The sequence below is a fragment of the Dendrobium catenatum genome, unplaced genomic scaffold (genome assembly GCF_001605985.2).
Source record: "Dendrobium catenatum unplaced genomic scaffold, ASM160598v2 fragScaff_scaffold_1038, whole genome shotgun sequence".
In the NCBI taxonomy this organism is placed as follows: Eukaryota; Viridiplantae; Streptophyta; class Magnoliopsida; order Asparagales; family Orchidaceae; genus Dendrobium; species Dendrobium catenatum.
This window is the reverse complement of record NW_021319500.1, coordinates 2697855-2719280: the sequence shown is the minus strand read 5'-3', so window position 1 is coordinate 2719280 and position 21426 is coordinate 2697855. Positions and strand designations below refer to the sequence as shown.

The following is a 21426-nucleotide window of genomic DNA, read 5'->3' as shown; positions in this document are numbered from 1 at the left end:
GGGAAGAACAGCAGAACGCCACTACTCATCTATTTCAACTACCTTAGTATCTTTTTCTGTTATTTGTAGTATTAGGAATATCCTATCCACTACTCTATTAGCTGGCACTAGCCTTAGCCTTTTTATATTTTCGCTTTTCTAAAAAGACTGATATATGTAGGAAACCAGAGGAGGAAGGGGTAGAAGAAAGAAAAATACATTTTCACTGTTCTATTGCTTCTCTGCTTTGGTTCTTGTTTTTGTGCAGGTCTTCAGTTGTGGAGTTCCAGTTGCATTGGTTGCCGGTTCTTACACCAAATTATCTCTATCACAATCAGAAGAAATCAAACATTATGTTTAATTAAAAAAAAAATATTATAAAAAATTTGGCCATAAAGCATATTAAAATATTATTTCCCATTTTAAAAGGAAAAAAAAGGGGAAAATTATCGCTAGTCTTAAAGATGTGCTAGTGAACCAATGATCCAGAGAGAAGAATAAAAAAATAATTAACATTCAATGAATTATATTATTCATTTGTATTGATAGGAAGAAGACTTCAAATTTTATTTAATTTAATTTTTGTAAGAAATAAATTCGTACTAATCATGAGAATTATTAGGCTTAAAATCTGTCACCAAAAGGAACAATTATTACGTCCTCCGACCGGACGTAGAGCTACGTCCGGTCGGAGCTAAAATCGTGCCAAAAAACGAGAAATACCAAGCAATATCAAACAATAACGAGGAATACCATCATGTGAAGACCCAATACCGAGTTATACCGAGCTATACGAGCAATACTGAGTTATACAAAAAAATACTGAGTTTTTCCTAGAAAAAATCTGTATTTTTTGTATAACTCGATATTGCTCGCTATTGCTCGGTATAACTCGATATTGGTCTTCACATGATGGTATTCCTCGTTATTACCAAATAATACATAGCAATACCGAGCAAATACCGAGTTTTTTGGCTGGATTTTAGTGCCGACCGGACGTTCCTCTACGTACGTTCACCGGACCAAATAAAAGTTCCACCAAAAGGCCATTTTATCGTTCGAACTAGGCTATCACTTATGTTGTATTTTTCTCCCTCAGAGACTTTATAAAGGCCCAACCTTGACATGGGCTTTAAAACTTAACCATATGGACATAATCTAACAGCATTTGTCATAAAAAAGAGAAAACCAGGCCCAACAACACTGTTGATGAGGCCTATATAAAGTTCATCCGCTATATTTTCAACGGTATAATAAGTAGTTATCCAATTCGAATCAATATTAGAAATTAATTATTTATTTAACTAACAGATAAATAAAAGTAATAATTATTAAACACTTTAAATATGATCATGCTTGCGATGTAATTAATAATGCTCTTGGACTTTTTCTTACTTTTCACTAGTTACGTAGCTCATTTTACACTTTGTTTGGGACAGATCTCTTCTTGCATTCTAAATCAACTTTCTAGCACAAAATATTTAAAACTATATAATTTTGTATTAAAATGCTGCATAAAAATAGTAATAAATCCGTCCCTAACGAAGCCTTGGGACGATTTTCTTGCTACTTCTTAAATCAGCTTTTTAGGATTAAAATTAAAATTTTGTACTAAAAAACTGCTTTAAAAGCAGTAAGAAAGCCGTCCTAGATGAAGCCTCTTATGGGACACCTTTCTTACTACTTCTTAAGTCAATTTTTTAGCACAAAAATTATATGAATTAGAATTTTTTGTACTATAAAATTGTTTTAGAAAGGGATAAGAAAGTTATGTCAAATGAAAACAAGAGGTGTTTTTATGGAAAGTTAAGGGCAAAGCCCAATTTCCATTATATGAAAAATTTCAAGAGAAGAGACTGCGTAAATAACAAACAAAATCATATACCAAAGAAAAAGCTGTAAGGAAAACTAAGAGCAAAGCTCCAGCTCAGAAAAAAGGTGTAATAAATAACACCGTACAAAAAGAGCTGAAAGAGACTAAAATAAAAAAATGGCACCCGACAATCAAGAAAAGAAAATATCAAATTCTAAAAGGCTCAGAAATGTATCATTGCAACCACCAAACATCAAGGTTGTGAGAATTGCTTTCATTACATATAATGTTGGCAAGAATCACCGTCCTTTGAATGCGGGATGCAATGAATTCATCCTTGCACCTAGGGGTGTCAATTCGGGTCAATCGGTCGGCTTCGATTCGACTTGATCCGACTGTAAATGGGTTGACCCTAACCCGACCCGATTTTGCAAACGGGTCAGATTTTTCAACCTGGACCCGACCCGTGCAGGTTACCGGGTTGACCTGACCCGACCCGCGAAGCGACTGTGAGGGCTGGACGCGGGTTCGCCGAGTGTGCGGGTGCGAAGCAACTGTACGCAGGTTCGCGGGCAGCTGAAGCGCATACGCGACTGTGCGGCTGGACGCGGGACGCATGGACCGACGGGAGACGCGGGATACCTGGACTGACGGGCGCGGCTGGACCGACGGGCACGGCTGTGACGCTTGGACCAACGGGCGCGACTGTGGTGTTGTGCGGCCTGTAACGCGGACACGACCTGACGGGCAACGCGGACGGAACTTGACACGCGGGATGTCGAAATGGGTCAATTCGGGTTGACCCGCAGGTTATCAGGTTTTCCCGAACTGCTTTTCAAACTAGTTTGAAATCCAAACCTGTACCCTTGCAAACGGGTTGACCCAAACCCGAATTTTTCTAGGTCGGATTTCGAATCGGGTCAACTTTTGACACCCCTATCCCATACCAATCTCAACTCCATTAGCCAAAGATCACGCATAGCAAAAGAAGATGAAGAAAATGCATGGCCGGTTGACCAGAAATCCAGAAGAGAAACACAATAATGAGATCTCAAATGACTTGAAAGGAGGGACCATCAAGAAAACAAAACCCAATCAGAGTTGGATGAACATAAGGAAGAAAAACCGTAGAGATAACTTCGAGAATTAGCCCAAGTCATAGAGCATATTTTTAAAGTCCTCTCCATTTTTCTATCTCGTTAGTTTAAGGAAAACTACTTTCTTATGTTCTCCCGAATGGGAATGTAGCTATTGACATAATTAGCAAAATTTTTAGTATTTCTCTCTCGCCAAATATAATAAACAGAGCACCATGACAACAATAAATTAAGCTTATACGATTTTGTATCAGCCCTTCCAACAATAAAATCTACAGTTTGTGTTATATTGGGCCTTGTAAAAAATTCTTTTAAGATTGGTAGGAAGTAGGAGACGATGGAAAAAGTAAAATCACACTAAAAAAATAAATGTGAGGCACTTTCATGATTCAAATTGCACATACAACAAGAAGGATCAGCGCCAATATTTCCCTTGATAAGAACATTAGCAGTTTTGAAACCCCCATTCAGACAGAGCCAACTGAATATAGAGAAACGAAGAGCATAATGCTTATGCCACATAGCATTATGCCAAAAGACCAAATTATTCTCTTTATAAAAATCTTGCACAAAAGAGTTAAATCTACCCCCAATATCAGAGTTTCAACTCATACAAGTCATATTTCCATTAATATATATATATATATATATATATAGAAATTGAAAGGGTTTTATTTTGAATAACCCATGACAAGAATCAGGTAGGTAGCTTCCAGCTATTCAAGTAAGATCAGTAATACGAGCTTCAATAGTAAAATTATTCAGTAAAGATTCATGATGAGGGAGCTCAGCTAAGGCAATACCATTACACAAATGGTCCAACTTTAGGGAGATTGGACTATTAACTGTTATTTTAAAATAGAAATTATTTTTTGCTTTAAGGGCCGATTCACATATACATTTCCACATAGTAGATGTAGTATGTGGGGGATTTTTCCATTGAGAACAGTACTTGTTGAAAAACAATGAGGATAATAAGGAAGGGATGTTATAAATTCTGTGTATTGAAGAGCAGTTGAAAGCATATCTCAGCGCATTAAATCATAAATGCCCAAACCTCCTTTGTTTTTAGGTTTGCATGTATTGGACTAGGAAACCATATGCATTTTCTTTGCATTAGAACCACCAAAGTATAGGAATTTCGAGGAATTTTTGATAATTTGCTTGGAGCAGGACTTTGGTATGATAGCACCATGTATCCAATATGGTATTCCAAATTATGAATCTAAGAAATTGAAGTTGACCTGCAAAAGAGAGAGAGAGATTTCACTTTCCAACCGGAAAGCTTGTTAGTGATATCATCAAGGAGAGGTGAGAAAATAGTTAGGTGGACTCTATTAATGGAGATCGACAATCACAAGTAGGTAATTTTGGAGCATAGAGAAGGGATATTGAAGATAACACCAATGTCATTAGCATTGGGGTTATTATGGACTAAGAATGATAGAGCTTTTGTTCGGATTAATGACCAAACCAGTCAAGCTAGCAAAAGTATCAAGTATCTCTTTTAAGGCTGAACAACTAAGAGGAGAGGCAATACCAAAAATTAAAAGATCGTTAGCGTAGAGTAAGTGCTAGAGGTAAAACCATTGGTGTCAATACCCTCAAACCGATTAGCATTCTCAGGGCAAGCTAACAAGCAAGAGAGAGCATCCATAGCAATGCAAAATAAATATGGGCTTAAAGGACAGCCCTGACGAAGACCAGTAAAAGAGAAAAAAAAAAAATCCTCCAAACCCCTTCCAAACAAACAGAGAAATGCACAATTGTAATACAAACCTTTACCCAATTAATAAAGATGTTAAGGTAATCCTTTTGTGCCATCCTCTTAAGAAGAAATTCTCTAGTGATAGAAACAAAGGCCTTCTTTATGTCCAATTTGGAACACATATAGTTACTTTTAGTGAATTTTTTAAAGTACCTCAAACATTTTGACAACCAAAATTACATTATCAGTGGATGTCCTTTTGTTCATGAAACCAACTTGAGCCTGGTTGATAATGACGGGCAAAATGTGTTTGAGCCTAGAAGCAAGGATCTTAGCAATGATCTTGTATAAGGTGTTGCAGAGTGATATCGGTCGAAAATCCGATATAGAAGCTGCATAGGAAGACTTAGGAATGAGAGCAATGCCCATGGCTTTGACCCTTCGAGGCAAGTAACCTTTAAAAAAAAAAAAAAAAAATTTAAAAAAAAAAAAAAAAAAAAAAGACAGAACAACTTTGCAAAGAGTAGGCCCCAAAATGTGCCAATCGATTTTGTAAAAATGGAAATTGAAACCATTTGGCCCTATAGATGCGCAGGAAGCGCCTAAAAAAATTGCATCTTTGATTTCTGCTATAGAGTTGAGATTGGAAAGCATAGATTTGAGATAAGGGGGAATAACAGCACCTATGGGAAGGTTAGAGATGTCGGACATAGGGGCGGGAACCCTAAACAAGAGGTTTTGGATTTGATTCTTATTTATATAATGAGTGTTTTGGGTTTTGGGTTTAGGATTTAGAGTCTGAGTTTATCTTAATTGACCTAAATATCTCTTTTAAAAAAATCATTAGTTAATTAATGAATGCATTGAGGTAGTTGCTATAAGTTAGAAAAAAATATGTATTATTTATTTATTTATTTATAGACTATTGTGCCATGAAATATAACCTTATGATCAGTGACATTCAATCCAAAAATATTTGTAACAATTTTGAAAATCTTTTATCTATTAAGCTAACACACTTATTTTTGAGTCATTTGCTCCCGCAGGACTTGGAACTCTTTCTAATAGGGCACATAAATTATTTTTTTTTTTGAAGTATTATTAAAAATATCAAACAATAGTGTTAGAGAGAAAGAGAGAGAGAGAGGTGTGACAACAAAGCCACATAAATTTGGTTAATAATTTATTAATTTTGTAAGTGAATTCTTTCACTGTCGCATGTGACGTCTGGCACAGAATTGATGCACCCTATCTAACTTCAGCAGACCAGAGTCTTATTTTTATTGTATTTTTTATAATAACTAAGTCACCAAATGGGCAAACTATTACAAACTCACTACTAATGCTACTATCTACCATCTTTGGAGAGCTAGAAACGATAGAATTTTTGGCTCTATTTTTGATTGCAAAGCCACCATTCTGGGGAAAATTAAGAGAGCCATTACTCTTAAAATCAAGCTTTGGAAAGATTACAAGGATGTTATTCAGCTGCTGCCTTGACCTGTCGTTTTCTGGTTCAGATTTTGGATTGGACGATGATGAACGCTCGTTGTAGCTTGGTTCCCCTTGGACGGCCATTTGGCAACTAGGGTAACCTTCTAATCCTTCTGGATTAGCCTGAGTCCACCGTGCCATTGCGGTCCTGGCCCTCCATGCACCTTTTGTATTGTTTTCTTGTATTCTGATAGCTCGTTTTGTCCTGAACTTCTCAGATTTTGTTTTGTTTTTGCATTATTTTTTCCTTTTTACTTGTAATTTTTTACATCAATGGAATGGGCTAAGCCCCTAAAATTTCCCAAAAAATAATAACTAAGTCTTGGAAATAATTATTCACTTTTTTATTTATGATATAATTTAAATCTCTGACAGTACATGTTTAAAAAATTTCTCATTTTTCAACGGCCCCAATTTTATCAGCTCAAATATTTAAGAAAAAAAAAACTCATTTTTTTATATCATAAATTTAAAATATTAAAATATCTCACATTCGATATAATAAGTTTTATCATAATCTTGGTTTGTTATGGTTTTCTTTCTATTTTATTTTTCAAATTGTAATTGTAATTTTAATTGTGGCCTTTTATTGTTGTTCAAAATAATTTTGTATTAAAAAGTTGCTTTTAACAACATATTTTAAAAATTATTTTCTCTACCATTACTTTATAAAACAGTAATGATACGTCATCAATATATATATATATATATCTTGGTCAGGCACGAATCTCGATGCAAAATCAAGTTGGAAACTTCCGGAATTAAAATTGGAACCATCCAAACTCCAATTTCAGCAAACTTATAATTGAATTGAACATCTCAGAAATACGAACCCAACGACACCAAATTCAACTCAATCCGAGCCCAAATGAGTCCAAATCAAGAACCTGAAACACTATTGGAAGGTTCAAACCACAATTTGGGTTAGCAAACAGTTTCCAAACATGACGTGCTTATAGTCAAATCGAGCGGCTCCGCCGGACCACCACCTGAGGACCTCTCCTCCGCCGGACCATCGCCTGACGTCGTTGCTCCACCGGACCACCACTTAAGACCCTCACCTCCGCCGGACCACCACCTGAAGTCGTTGCATCGTCGGACCACCACATGAGGCCCTGAGTTTCGTCGGACCACCACTTGACGCCCTCACCTCCGCCAGTCCACCACCTGACATTGTTGCTCCGCCGAACCACCACCTGAGGCCCTGAGCTCTATCAGACCACCACTTGAGTCCCTCACCTTCGCTGGTCCACCGCATGACATCGTTGCTCTGCCAGACCACCACCTGAGACCCTCACCTCCGCCGGATCAACGCCTGACATCATTGCTCCGCTAGACCACCACTTGAGGCCCTCACCTTCGCCGAACTACCGCCTGACGTCGTTGCTCCACTGGACCACCACATAAGGCCCTGAATTCAGCGGGACCACCACTTGAGACCTCACCTCCATCAGTCCACCGCCTGACGTCGTTGCTCCGCCGGACCACCACTTGAGGCCTTCACCTCCACCGGACCACCGCCTGACGTCGTTGCTCTGCTGGACCACCACCTGAGGCCCTAAGCTCCTCCAGACCACCACCTGAGACCCTCTCCTCTGCCAGAACACCGCCTGATGTCGTTGCTCCGCTAGACCACCATTTGACGCTCGGGCTTCCGCCGGATCATCACTTGATGCCCGAACTTCTTCTAGACCACCACCTGAGACCCAGACTTCTACTGGACCATCACCTGAGGCCTGAACTTCTGTCGAGCCACCATCTGATGCCTAGAGTTCTCCCATAATACCATCCTTCTACTATGGTCTTTCTGACCCCGATCTTCTGCCAACTACGGTCCTTCCGACCTCTGTCGCATACTATGGTGATTTCGAACTCTATCACCAGACAACGGTCTTTCTGACTCTGGTCTCCTGCAAACTATTGTCTCTCAAACATTTTTCTCATGCCGACTACGGTGCTTCAGACCTCCATCACCTACAATGGTCCTTCCGATCTCCATCACCAGACAACGATCTTTTTGACCCCGGTCTCCTGCAAACTACGGTCCTTCGGACATTTGTCTCCTGCCGACTACAGTCCTTTCGACCTCCGTCACCTTCAATGGTCCTTCCGACCTCCATCACCAGACAACGGTCTTTCTGACCCCGGTCTCCTGCCGACTACGGTCCTTCCGACCTCCGTCGCATACTATAGTCATTCCGACCTCCATTACCAGACAATGATCTTTCTGACCCTGGTCTCTTTCAAACTACGGTCTTTTGGACATTCGTCTCATGCCGACTACGGTCCTTTCGACCTCCGTCACCTACAATGGCCCTTCCAACCAAACAAACATGTCTATGTTGATTATTGTAACTCTATATGTCGTACATTTGTAACATCAAGCCAAAGCCTTCTCCCTAAGAAGGGCCTCATTTGTAATCGACTGCAAATACTAGTGGATTCATTCAAACTGGGCGAAGCCTCGCAGTTTTTTCTCTTTTTAGGGGTTTCAACGTAAAAAATCTGGTGTCTCTTATGAACGCTACACACACACTCTCTCTCTTATCTGCTTGTGTGCTGGATCTTCGTATAATGCTAAGACGTTAAACTATATATTTCTCTACCACCACGAATACTCGAGGACACAACAAGTAAGAAAACTATCGAAAACAAAACCTCAATTCTTGTCTTCTAAAAATTTATAATTTTAAACAAAAATGTCCTAATCGTTCTTCATGATATGCATTAAATATAACTTCTTTATGCTTTAAGCTTCCATGCTTAAGATTGCAGTCCACAACTTTGCTTTTTTTGATGCCCTCACTGAAAATCAAAATATGATAGGCTTTAGAATTTGATGAGGTCAAAATATTCCATTTGTTTCAAAAGAAAATAATGGAATATTTATGAGGCCAGCAGGTCCATTAAGTCCAGTGGTCCAGCTAAAGTCAATTATTAGCTATAGGGGTAGGTCCATTCCTTTTGTTTTTATTCTTTGTGACACATTCTTTTTTGAGAAAAAGGTTAAAAAATAGGTCTTATAGAACTACACGTTAAACCTACTCATCAATAAAAAATACAAAGGTCACAATTTCTCGAAAAATTATTCAGTGCGGAATCTGAAAGAGAAGAATCGTTCAAACATGTGCGTGTACATACTGTGTATATATTTCTACACGTTGTGTATCAAATCAGTGTACACACTATATGTATATAGTGTGCACACTCACAATCCAGACGATTCTTTCCGTCCGGATACCGCATAGAATAATTTCTTCAATTTAAGAATGCAAGAGGTGCCCACTTGAACTTCAAGCTTTTTTTTTTTTCTTAGAAAAATAGTTATAGGCATGTGACTTTGAATCTATGCCATTTGAAAATCTTAATCATTGAAGAAATCGGGCGGCCATAAGTTTAAATTGCTTCACTTTTTTTAATCTGTTTTCTGATTATTATATATGCAAGTGATCGAAAAATAAAATATATTGAACATATAAAGTTTTGTCTGTTCTTATCGCTGGTCACCATCGCTAGCAGCTCTGTTATCCACCACCAGCCCCTTTAGTATTTCAATCACTGGTTTGACTTTACAAGCAACCAAACAAAAAATTTAAATTTCTATTAACAATCAAACATCAACATAATATTTTAAATATATGATAATATTATAAATTATAAATTAGATATATTATACATGCTTACATTATATACAGAAAAAATATATATATTATATTGTATTTGGATTTTATATGTCCCCGAAAAAAGCTCCTAATGAATTATAATCATTAAATAAAGGTCATTATCTCATGATATGACAGTGAAATAATGCTCAATCATCTCAAAGTTTTTTTGATTAATCCCAAATAGACGAATATCATTTCTACTATCAGAACTTGAATTAACTATCAGTCATTGAATTAGAATTACATTGTTTTTAATTAATGATTTTTATTGATCACATGAATTGATGATGTTCATATTGACTGCTACATATTCTTACAATTATATGTTTATATTAATTTGTATTGAATGATTACATACATACTATTTTTACTATTGCGCATTAATTGTAATTATATGTTATGACAATCCACTGAGTTTGAGTTGTTAGCTCATTCCATAGTTTTTTTATATATTTATAGTAAGTGGTTAAGATCTAGTAAAGTGAGAGTATAAGACATATCAAGATTCTATTTTTGTTTTTTTTTTTTCTATATTTTGTTTTTTTTATTTTATAGCTAGGAGTTTTGAAATATGGACTATTGATTGTAATGATTGATCTTATGGCTATTTTAAATTATTTTTTTGAATGAATATATAAATATTTTGATTTATATGATTTTTAGTTGTTTATGTTGAATTTTATTAAATAAATGAGAATAGAAGCACTAATTGATTAGCTAAGAGATATAACAGATAATTATTTCAAAATTAGATCTTAGGGTGTGACACGTTATATGCCGACGATCAATGTCAACAACCATCATTGCCTGATCGTTGTCAGCTGATTTGTCACCCAACTAGTATAGCCTAACCAACCGTTGCTCATCCATCATCATTTGACCTTTGTCATCTGATCATCACCTCCTGCCCGGCCACTGACGTTCATCCACCATCATTCAACCGCATAGTTTGATCACTATTACCCTAACTGCAATGTTTGACTAGCATCATCTGGCCACTGTCATTATCTTGTTCTAGTTCTCCAACATTCTCAAGTACAATCATCGAAGATCAAGCAAGCATTATAAATCGTGTACTTATTTTTTCCTCAGAATGATAGAAATAGAAGACATTTGTAATCACTATAAATATAGCATATTATTTATTTTTTGTTGATATGTCACCAACAACTATCTAGATCGGGCAGAATCTCAATGCAAATATGAATTAGAAAATTTCAGAATAAAATTCAGAACTATCCAAACTTTGATTTTAACAAGCTTATAGTCAAATTGAACATCTCATAGAGACAAACCCAACGACACCAAATTCGAACCAATCCAAACCCAAATGGGCCCAAATCAAAGGATCAAAGACTACTTTAAATCTTCAAAATGTTAATTGTGTGACCAAACGTTATCCAAATATGACATGCTTATAATCAAATCAAGTGGCTCGACAAGACGATTACAGCAAGCCCAAGATCTCTCAATTTTGACATCTCTAAAGCATTTTAATGTTATATAAATAATCTATGATCAAGAGAATAACTATGAGCCATCAGATAGAACACTTCAAACTTTCCCTGTATCTTCTCCATATTAATTATTAGGTATGCCATTTACAAAAAAAAATTAATAACAAAATAAATAGACCTCTCATTATTCATATGAAAGAGAGAAGAAGAGAAAACTAAGAATATCTCTAGCTTTTTCAAGCTATCGCCGCTGCCGATGACCATAAGCTATTGTCTATAGCTGGCACCAGGTATTGCCCTGATAACCACCATCATTATTTAAGAGCAAATCCTGTCGTTGGGTATAAAAGTCCATATGTGAAAATCTATAATCCTTTTTGGGGAAGATCAAACTCTGTTGTTGGGTATGAAATTTTATTTATGAACCTCCATAGTCTCTATTGCAGAAATGATATTTTGTTGTTGGGTGTTAACTATCATCTTTGATTTTCAATACTCTCCTTATTCTTCAACAGTGAAGAATGAAAGATTTTTGTATCACATGTTATCTAGTGAATTTTGCAACTGTTTCAAGCCCTATGGTTTTTTTCCCTTTTCGGGTTCTTCACATGTCTTACTACTCTTATATGTTCATGTTGAATCTTAGTACAGCACTAAGATATAAATCATACACTCTACCAATCGTATTTTCTAACGCACAACATATGCCAGAGCTCATATTTTTATACTTGGTAAGATTTTTCACATTCTTCTCACTTATCTATGTGCATATAATGTTTATGCAATGTTAAAAATATAAAATTTTCTTAGTTTCTTAACTTATAATAACACTTGATACGTCATCACAAAATTATCTTGATCGGGCACGAATCTCGAGGCAAAATCAGTTCGGAAACTTCAAAAAATAATTTCATCATAATTTTCCATCATTTAATATGTTTGTTTTCATGTGTGTTTCGTCAATTAAGACTGAAGAAATTCGTCCAATTAATTTGGGCAAAGCATAGCATGAGGGTTAACTGACGGAAGCACGTGATGCCATGCAGTCCAGCCTAAGGCAGGGGCCGCAGGGCCCTCCGTCATGAGCAACCCATAATCCAATCACGTGCTTCCATAGGCCGTAGACCCCCACGAGCTTATCTGCATGACAAGGCCTTCAAAATAAGAAAATATAATACTCAAAAACAAAATTTAATCAATTTATTTATATACACAATTTTCAAAAAATTTTATGTTGATAGTAACAAACTCTATACAACAAAATTTAATGCTACTTCGGCCATAGCTTCTTATTTGCTTTTTTAAAGAAGTAAAAAATTAATTTTTTTAATAAAAAAATATCTTAAGAAGCATTCCGGAAGGTTTTTGCTAAAAAAAAGACTAAGAAAAGCCTGCATAAGAATCAATTTTTAGAAGGAATATTGAAGATTATAGTACCTTAATGCAGGCAATTAAGGCTAAGCATTTAGTCAAACATATAAAATATATGGCATTTAAGGATTTTTTTTTCAATTTTATTTTATTTATATTTTTAAGTATAAATAAAAATTAGATATTTAAAAAATATTGATTTTATTTGATTAAAAATGAATTAACATTGATTCAGCTAATTAATAGTTAATTATTAGTCCAAATAATCTCATTAAAAACAATTAATTTTCTAAAATAAATTTATTTATTTAAAAAGGAAATAAATATATTAGCCAGCATATTTTAAAAAATAATAAAAATAAATAATGAAAATAGAACGTGATTCTAAATAGTTACTAATAAAATATTCAGAATACATAAAAAATTTAACAATTGATGATAAATTATTTAAATTTAGTGTCATCATCATGATCAGTACTATTTCCTACCAGATAGTACAGGACAAGGCTTGTTTTCAAACTACAATAAACAATGCTTTGACATCCTGATTCCAAGGTTAGGTAAACAGTGGACATCTACCATCCTATTTTATGTTAATGATCCCACTAATTCCAAAAGAAAAAAAACAAAGGCTTGCTGTAACAGATTAGCTGGAAATAATTTCAGTAGCAGAAACTTTTAATGAATTAGATATTCATTTATAACAAGAAAAACATTTGGACTAATATTAGTGGCAGGATTTGTAAAGAAATTGATTTCCTTAGAGCCACTAATATTCTTATTTGCAGTGGATTTCAATAATTATCATAATTCATCATAGAAGAAATTGATTTTCTTAGGTGGGTCAAAAAGACTCAAAGTCAAGCTGATTTAGTCAAAATGAAAATAAGCCGAACAAAGATTAGATCGAGATTAAGGTTTCGTTTGGGATGACAATTTGTGTACTAAGTTTCTGTTTTAAGAAGCAATAAAAAAGTCGACCTAACCGAAGCGTAAACTTAGTCACCCTTTAGAAAACCAAGATTTTGTTGAGCTGACTTGGACTATTAAAATTGTCATTTGCAAGAAGGTTCATGACGGAAGAGAGGATATTTAATATTTTAGTTTTGTATGAAGATCCAACGCATATATAGATAGATAAAAAAGTCATGAGAGGAGCTGATATTTTATATGAAAATATAAAAAGTGAAAAATCATGACGTTTTACTCAGTTGAAATGATTCTACTAGTATTTGTTATTGATAACAAATGATAATATTTCTCCTAATTGAAGGAGGTGATGATGCATTATAATATATATAGGCTATTTTTAATGAATTCCACAGTGAAAGTTGATTGAACTTTATGACATGAAAGTTATCTTCAAGAAATTTTATTATTTATTTGGGTATTTTTCTTTGTAGAGAGGAGAGTAGACATTAAGGAGTTTAGTATAAATCTTAGCGTTGATGTCAGCAGTTAGAGTTAGTATCGGTGACATGTATCGACCGTATAGTCAATATTATACATTGATGTTGGTGCAAAATAACTTGACAAGCACCATCATTTATGGCAATGACATGCATCAATATGACATGCATTATTATTGTTGGTGACAATGAGTGAAGAAGTTAGTTGGAGATTGAAGTGAGATGGTTGTGGTCAAAAGATGGTTATTAGAGGACTATCAGCATGCAATTATGTTTAGAGTATTGTAGGTCAATGACGGTGGTTCGAGGACCACAGTAGTACGATCGATGATGGTTGGAGGTTCATGAGAGGCAATGATGGCTATAGAATCATAGTTAAATGATATCAGTTAAAGGATCGTAGTAGGGCATGGTGGTCTAGGTTAATCGAGTGATGTTGATCGAGGAAACATAGCATAGTACCCACTTAAATGTTCAGTCTTACTTGTTCTAACCTAGTTTGGCAAAAATTAAATTTTATAACTACTATTCATGTGTTCTGACATCTCTTGCATGTGTCTATGATTGTTATATATACATGTACATGCCCAAATCCATTGGCGGAGGGAGGGGGGATGGAATTATTTTGATATATTTTGAATCTTCTAAATGCGATGGCAAACATAACTATTTTAATTAGGCCCCCCCTGAACAAAATTTCTGGCTCCGCCACTGCCCAAATCTATTCTAAAGCAGGTCTCTTGTGTAACACCTATTGAATCAATGTTCAATTATACATGTTCCGATCATATCACAAAAAAGGTAATTTACTAAATTTTTGAATTTGAATCCTTCTGCCTATGTATATGAATGTTTGATATGCATATGAATGTCTGAATCGATATCTATTCTGGAGAATGTTGTGGGGGTCTGTTCATGATTTGAAAATATGAAAAATTTGTCTAGGGGCTTAACGACATTGAAGCAGGTGGCTTTGTGCTCTTTGTATTTTTGCCAATTTAGTTTAGATGCTACGATGCCGAGTGGCACTGCAGCGTTGGATGCTCTCGGAGGGAATGCTACGACGCTCGAGATTGAGAGCCACGATGACAAGCCCAAATTTAATAATAAAATATCATTTTTCATTGAAATGAATTCATTTCTTTCCCCATGGAAGCCAGAGAGAGAGAGAGAGAGAGAGAGAGAGAGAGAGAGAGAGAGAGAGAGAGAGAGCTGAGCTATGGAGCAGCCTCAACTTTTTTTTTTCTTCTAATAGTCCTTAATTAGGGATCAGATAGGTAAATAATAGAATGCCCCTTCTGTCGTAACAAAAAACGGGGCGGGCACTCTTCTCGCATAGCGAGTTTTGACCACTCCTCATATCCCATAAACCTAGAAGGATCAATAAAGTTATCCAATTCATGATAGGTTGTATTTTGCATATATCAGTTTTTAATAATTTGATGATTTCAAATTTTTTTAGATTTAAAATATAAATTTCTAGTGATTAAATCGAAATAACTTTCAAATGGAGAAACTTTCTCTATTATAGAGAATGTAGTTATAGACATTTAAATATTTTGTATAAGATTTTTGTTAAGTATTTTAAAAATATATATTTTTTAAATTATAAAAATGTATACATGCTATGAAAAATGGTACTGTAAATGAATCAAAACCTTGAAATATAGTTTTGCATGATATCAGGAAAATTTGTAGAATTCTTTTTTTAGCAATTTTAGTTACAACATTATAGGTCTAATTGCTAAAAAATCCCCGTTTGGAAAATTTTTGGAGTTATGTTAATAGTAAAATTTATGTTTAATTTCTTAATGGTATTATTATACGACATAATTGATACATTTGTGCATATATGTATGACATTTTTTTTGTATCTGAGGAGTTTGAGGGAGTTCTATTTGGAGTTCTTTTATATATCCATAGAGTTCTGTTGCAAAATTTATGGATATGCTAAAGTATTCAGAGGCCTAAGGGTTGGAATTTTGAATCTGTGGTATAAGGGTCTCGAGTTCTAAATGGAAGATATAAAAGATGAAGTTCTAGTACTTTCTATTATGCAATATATGTTTATTTATATTATGTTCAATATACTATGTTCTTAAATCTATAACTTGCTTAGTTACTACAAAACCTTACATTATTTTGATAAAACTCTAATGTAAGTTTGCTATTAAGATTGAAATAATTACTTTCTTTTAAGTTAATTATTTTGTAATTTTTAAGAAAAGATTTGGGGTCATGTTAGCTCAATTTATATCAAGCATTTCATTTTTAGGTTAGGGCAGAAGCAAATGGCTAGGTGAGTAGCTAAGACTGATTTTCTAAGTATGTTTGTTGTATACGTACCTTTTTTGTTTGGTTTTAGATTTTTTAGCAGTCCAAGCATTTTTCATATTTTCTGCCATGTGTTTGTCTTTTGTCGAGGACTATTACAGTAAGAATATGTACAACATACTTTCGTGGATAAATAGAAAGAAAGAATTTCTTTATGGATGAGTAAATTTGTGATAGTTTTAAAAAATTAGAAGCTTTGATATATGTTATCTAAAAAGAAAAACAATATTTTTCCAAATAAAGATCCTGGTCTTTTTTATTCTGCATTTTATTTTACAACCATCCAATATGGTGTGACATGCATTTGTGAGTCATATTGAGTTAAGTTATTAGAGTTCTTTCTTTTTGGTAAAGTCAAGCAATTGTTTGGAGAAATAAATTAGAAATAGAGCTATAAGAATTGATCTGTAATCACGTGAGATAGTCTAGACAATTTTATGCACTCATTTTGTCTCATTATTCATATGTAGGTATCAGTTCGTTGTGTGTGTTGTAAGTTATTGTGGATGAATCCGAGCATGATGTGAACTATGGGAAAAGTATGAGCCAAATTAAACTGGTAATCAGTACTGTTCTTAATGTTGGTTCTGATACGATGTCACAATTTGTTGGTTTGGTAGCACAATTAATTGATGAGGCCTTATGCATGAGTTCTTCTGGTAAGACTAAGAATTTTGATCAATATTGCAAATATGTTTGACATTAAAGCCATCGAGATTCGAGGGAATTGTTGAGCCTAGGGTTAATGAGATTAGAGAAGGATCATTAATGGAACGTAGTATCCTCATGAGAAGAGAGTATCTCTGGTTGTATTTTCATTTGATGGTGAAGCTGAGCGCTAGTGCACTGGTGGTTAGGTTAACATTAGGAGAAATTTTATTTATTGCTGAATTCTCTGACTAGTTAGGAAAATTTTACTAATGTGTTTAGAGGCCAATTTATCTGCTCAATAGTCGATACATAAAACATTTCTCACTAATGAAAAATTGCCCGTTACTAACAGATTTTTCAAGCAGATTTCAAGCTGACAATTTTTTGGCGGCTTTCCTACGGATTGTGATGAAATATTTCAGCTGATTTTCTGATGGTTTTTTCAATAGATTTCCAAAGAAATATTATCGGTAGCTTTTCTAATAGATCTTAAATTTTGTAGATATCATCATATACTTGTAATTTAAAAAGAAAAATGAACTAATTAACTATTTGAAATAAAATAATAATATTAACTAATTTAAATTAATTATTTAAGTATTTAATAATATTATTTAACTTTTTTATTAACTTTCATATTTTATTTTAATTAATTAGTAATTTAAATTAATTATTATTTAAAAAATATATTTTTATTAATTATTAATTCTAAATTTTACATAATTATAGTTTAAATATAAAAAAGTCACTTTAAAACACATTTTTCTTCGCAGCGGAGTGGTTAGGCATTTGAAGACTTTCAAAGTGAGTGGGCGTCAACCGGGCGAGCATAGGCAGCAGGGTAAGGTTGACAAGCTAGCAAGCGCCCCCCTAGCGGACCAACAAGGATATGCGGGTAGAGGCAGTTCGGGAAGATAGGCGAGGTTGGGTAGCGTGTGCAAGTAGCACAAGTGGGGGCAACTTCTGCGGGAAGAAAAAAAAAATTTTTGGATTTTTTTTCCGGCAAAACTTTTTTGCCAAAAAAAATTTCACCAGAAAAATTTTCTTCCGAAAACTTACTGTCGAAATGTTGTTAAAATTTTTTTCTTCTGGAAATTTCAGTATGTTTTAATTTGTTATGCAGCTTTAACAAACGATAAATTTTGCACTAGAAAGACCAAATCTGCTAGAAAATTAGCTATTTTAGTTGGAAAAATCTGTCGATAATAGGTGATTTTTTTGTAGGTTTGAGATTAGTTCAAGGGAGCAGGACTATGATGCTATATGAGGCATATATAGTTTACTATTTTGGCCAGAAAGACCAAATCCTCCGGAAAATGCTATTTTTGTCGGTGAAATCTGTCGATAATAGGTGTTTCTTCTGTAGTGTATGAGATTGGTTCAGGGGAGCTGGACTGTGATGTTAAATGAGTCAGAGTTTACCATTTTGGCCAAGTATGGTTCGCAATTTTTTAGTACTTTTGAGGAGAAATATTTTTGTTTTCTAAGAGGCTTATGAGATGATCTGAGACAACAGTTAGTTTCATTCAGGATTACTAATTTTATTTAGCTTCTTAAGCGAGCTAGATTGATTGAGAATAATCGGATAACTTCTACTCACTAGTGATGGATTGCTAGTAGGAAGAGGTTCGACAAGGAGACATCTAGGGGTGGGGGTAGATATTCTTGCAAAGAGAAGTAGATTTGGACCCTCTGAGTTTAGGAAAGGCAGTTCATTTGGGTAAATTTTTATTGGTGGTAGTTTGGCCAGCTCTATATAAATATGCCTGAGTTGTTGTAGGAGACATACAAGACCGTGTTACTGAATGGCATGTAAATCTTTTCATTATGGTCAGAAAGGCCGCATGGATACAAAGTTATAGAATATCCACTAGCAATACCTACTCGACTTTATATTGTTTGTTCTAAGATTTTAGTTTTTTTTTCTTTTAAAACCCACTCATAGGGCCTACGTGTTAATATTCAAAATTCGGTTACAAGGTCCTTATAAGGAACATCCAGCTCACTAATGCTCGAAAGAGCTACAAGTAAAAAAGTAAAATAAAAACCTATGAGCCGGTGGTTCCTTTTTCTACAATTACAAAAATAATGCAACATTAACCTAGGTCTGTGAGTCAACAGAACCCAAAAAAGGAAGCACATATTGATGACATTTCGCTCAGTCTTCCTGCAAAAAAGCCAGTAATAATATCCAATAATGGCTAAAAACCAAAATAAACTAACCTTGCACACCGAACAGCTTTTACGATGAAAAGTGTAAAACTTCCTGCAAGTATATATCACAAAATTTGCATAGTAAGCATAGAAAAAGACATCATTAGAAACCAAAAAACTACCTTTCCAATGCTTATAACCCGAGAGAACGATTAACCTGAAGGCATTTAAGATAAAATTTCTATCCTGAAAGAGATAACATAAGGTAAAGACACACCAGAAATTCCCCAACTAACATTTAATAGTCTCCCAACAGAAAAAGGGCAAGCAAAAGCCAGAGACAGTTCCCTTGTCCAGAAACAAAAAGCAAAACAAAACATACTCCAAAAGAAACACCAGAACCAAAAGAAAAATAGCAGAAGTAACAGCAGGATAACACCTAGCTAATAGAAAATAAGAAAGAAACAACCTAGAACCGAAAGACCCAAACAACAAAAACACACCCATCAAGTTCCCCTAGTGTAAGGAAGCCCCAGATTATCACGCCTAACCAAACCCAGCAACTGATCAAGCAGCTTATCAATCTCAAAAATAATATCATTACTAGAGGAGCAGCCAAATTTCGCTAACCAGTCAGCACATGCGTTGCCTTCTCTAAAGATATGATTTAAAGTGCAGTTAAGTTTAGACATGCATATGAATCTTTCTAATGAGATAGAAATACTGCGGATTTACAGAATTTTCCTTCTTAATCAATTGAGTAACCAGCAAAGCATCCACCTCAACTTGAACATTATAAAAACCCTTAGTAAGACACAACTCCAAACCCTTAGCAAGACCCAAGAGCTCAACAAAATGGCTTTACACGGGTATAAAGGGCTCGCAAAAGCCAAAATTACCTCACCCGACCAATCACGCAGAATACCCCCCATCCCAGCAGAAAACTGATCCACAGATCCATCCGTATTAAGCTTAAAGAAGTTAAATTAGTGGGAAGATCAAAGATTGTTCCACCTCGGGGACATAATCTACATATACTCAAAGAGAACTTAGTCATTTTGTAGCTTCCGATAGGGGTTAGTGATTCCATGATATGGAGATAATCTACATATACTCAGAGAGAGGCTAATCATTTTGTAGCTCCGAATATGATTCGGACATGTGTATATAGTCTGACTCAGCTAGAGGCTGTGAATTATCCTTATGTGATGACATGTATGGCTTATTTTTTTAGTTATTCCTTATCATATTTTATTCGATTCTAGTGCCAGTCATTCATTTATTGTTTGAGATATACTTTGATTAAAATAAATGTGTTTTCCACTAAAATGAAATCATTTCTTTCCCCCAAGGTATCCGACTAGAGAAAGTGAGTGAGGGGAATTTTACAGAGAGAAAACTTGGATTTTCGCCACTTCATATCATTTTCTACGAATGGCCCAATTCTAATAGTTATCTGGCTCGAGATATGTTATATTTTACATATCGTAGTTTTTAATAATTTAACAATTTTTAAATTTCCCTGATTTAAAATATAAATTTGTATTGGTAAGGCCAAAATAACTTTCAAATGAGAAAACTTTTATCGTATATTTGATAGTATATTGTAGAGAATGTAGTTCTAGACATTTAGATATTTTTGTAAAAATTTTGCAAGATATTTTTGGCATGCTGCTTTTCTAAAATTGTACAAAAATATTCAGCTGTTAAAAAATAGTATTGTAGAACAATTAAATGCCCAAAATATAGTTCTACATGATCTCTAATTTAATTTAGTAGAATTCTTAATCAGCAAATTTTATCATACATTTATTAAGGTTATTTGTTGAAGGAAGTCGACTAATCACCAACCAACTAGGGGTTCTCGTAAGAAGAATTTAACATGTTAAATTACTTGCGTTACTATTAGTTAACAACAAGTACACAATTAGTTTGAATTTTATATATTAATGTACATTATAACTTAGATATCAAGTGGCTTTATGGCATTCAACATAAAACCCAAGTTATTAAACCTTAGGCATAGTCGAAAAAATCTTATTTGATGCATAAATATACTACATAGCCATGTGTTATGTTAACATGCAAATTTAGAATTACATTTCATATTTGCATTATATTTCAAACCCTCATATCCATTATGAAGATCTTGCCCATAGGTCAAGATTATAAGTCCTATTTTCCCAGCATATTATTTATCATTACTTTCATTATATTGAGACTTAACATCAAATTTGAAATATATATATATATTGTAGTACATTAGTATGAAATATATATATATATATATATAT

The 21426-nt window shown here is 34.4% G+C and overlaps 1 non-coding gene across 1 annotated transcript; it reads right to left on the bottom strand.

Annotated features, from left to right (window-relative positions):
* Nucleotides 1-15258: 15258 nt before the first annotated feature.
* On the bottom strand, nucleotides 15259-15358 carry LOC114580472. The gene has a single exon (XR_003701892.1). It is a non-coding gene; the product is annotated as a small nucleolar RNA Z279/snoR105/snoR108 (small nucleolar RNA).
* Nucleotides 15359-21426: the final 6068 nt, after the last annotated feature.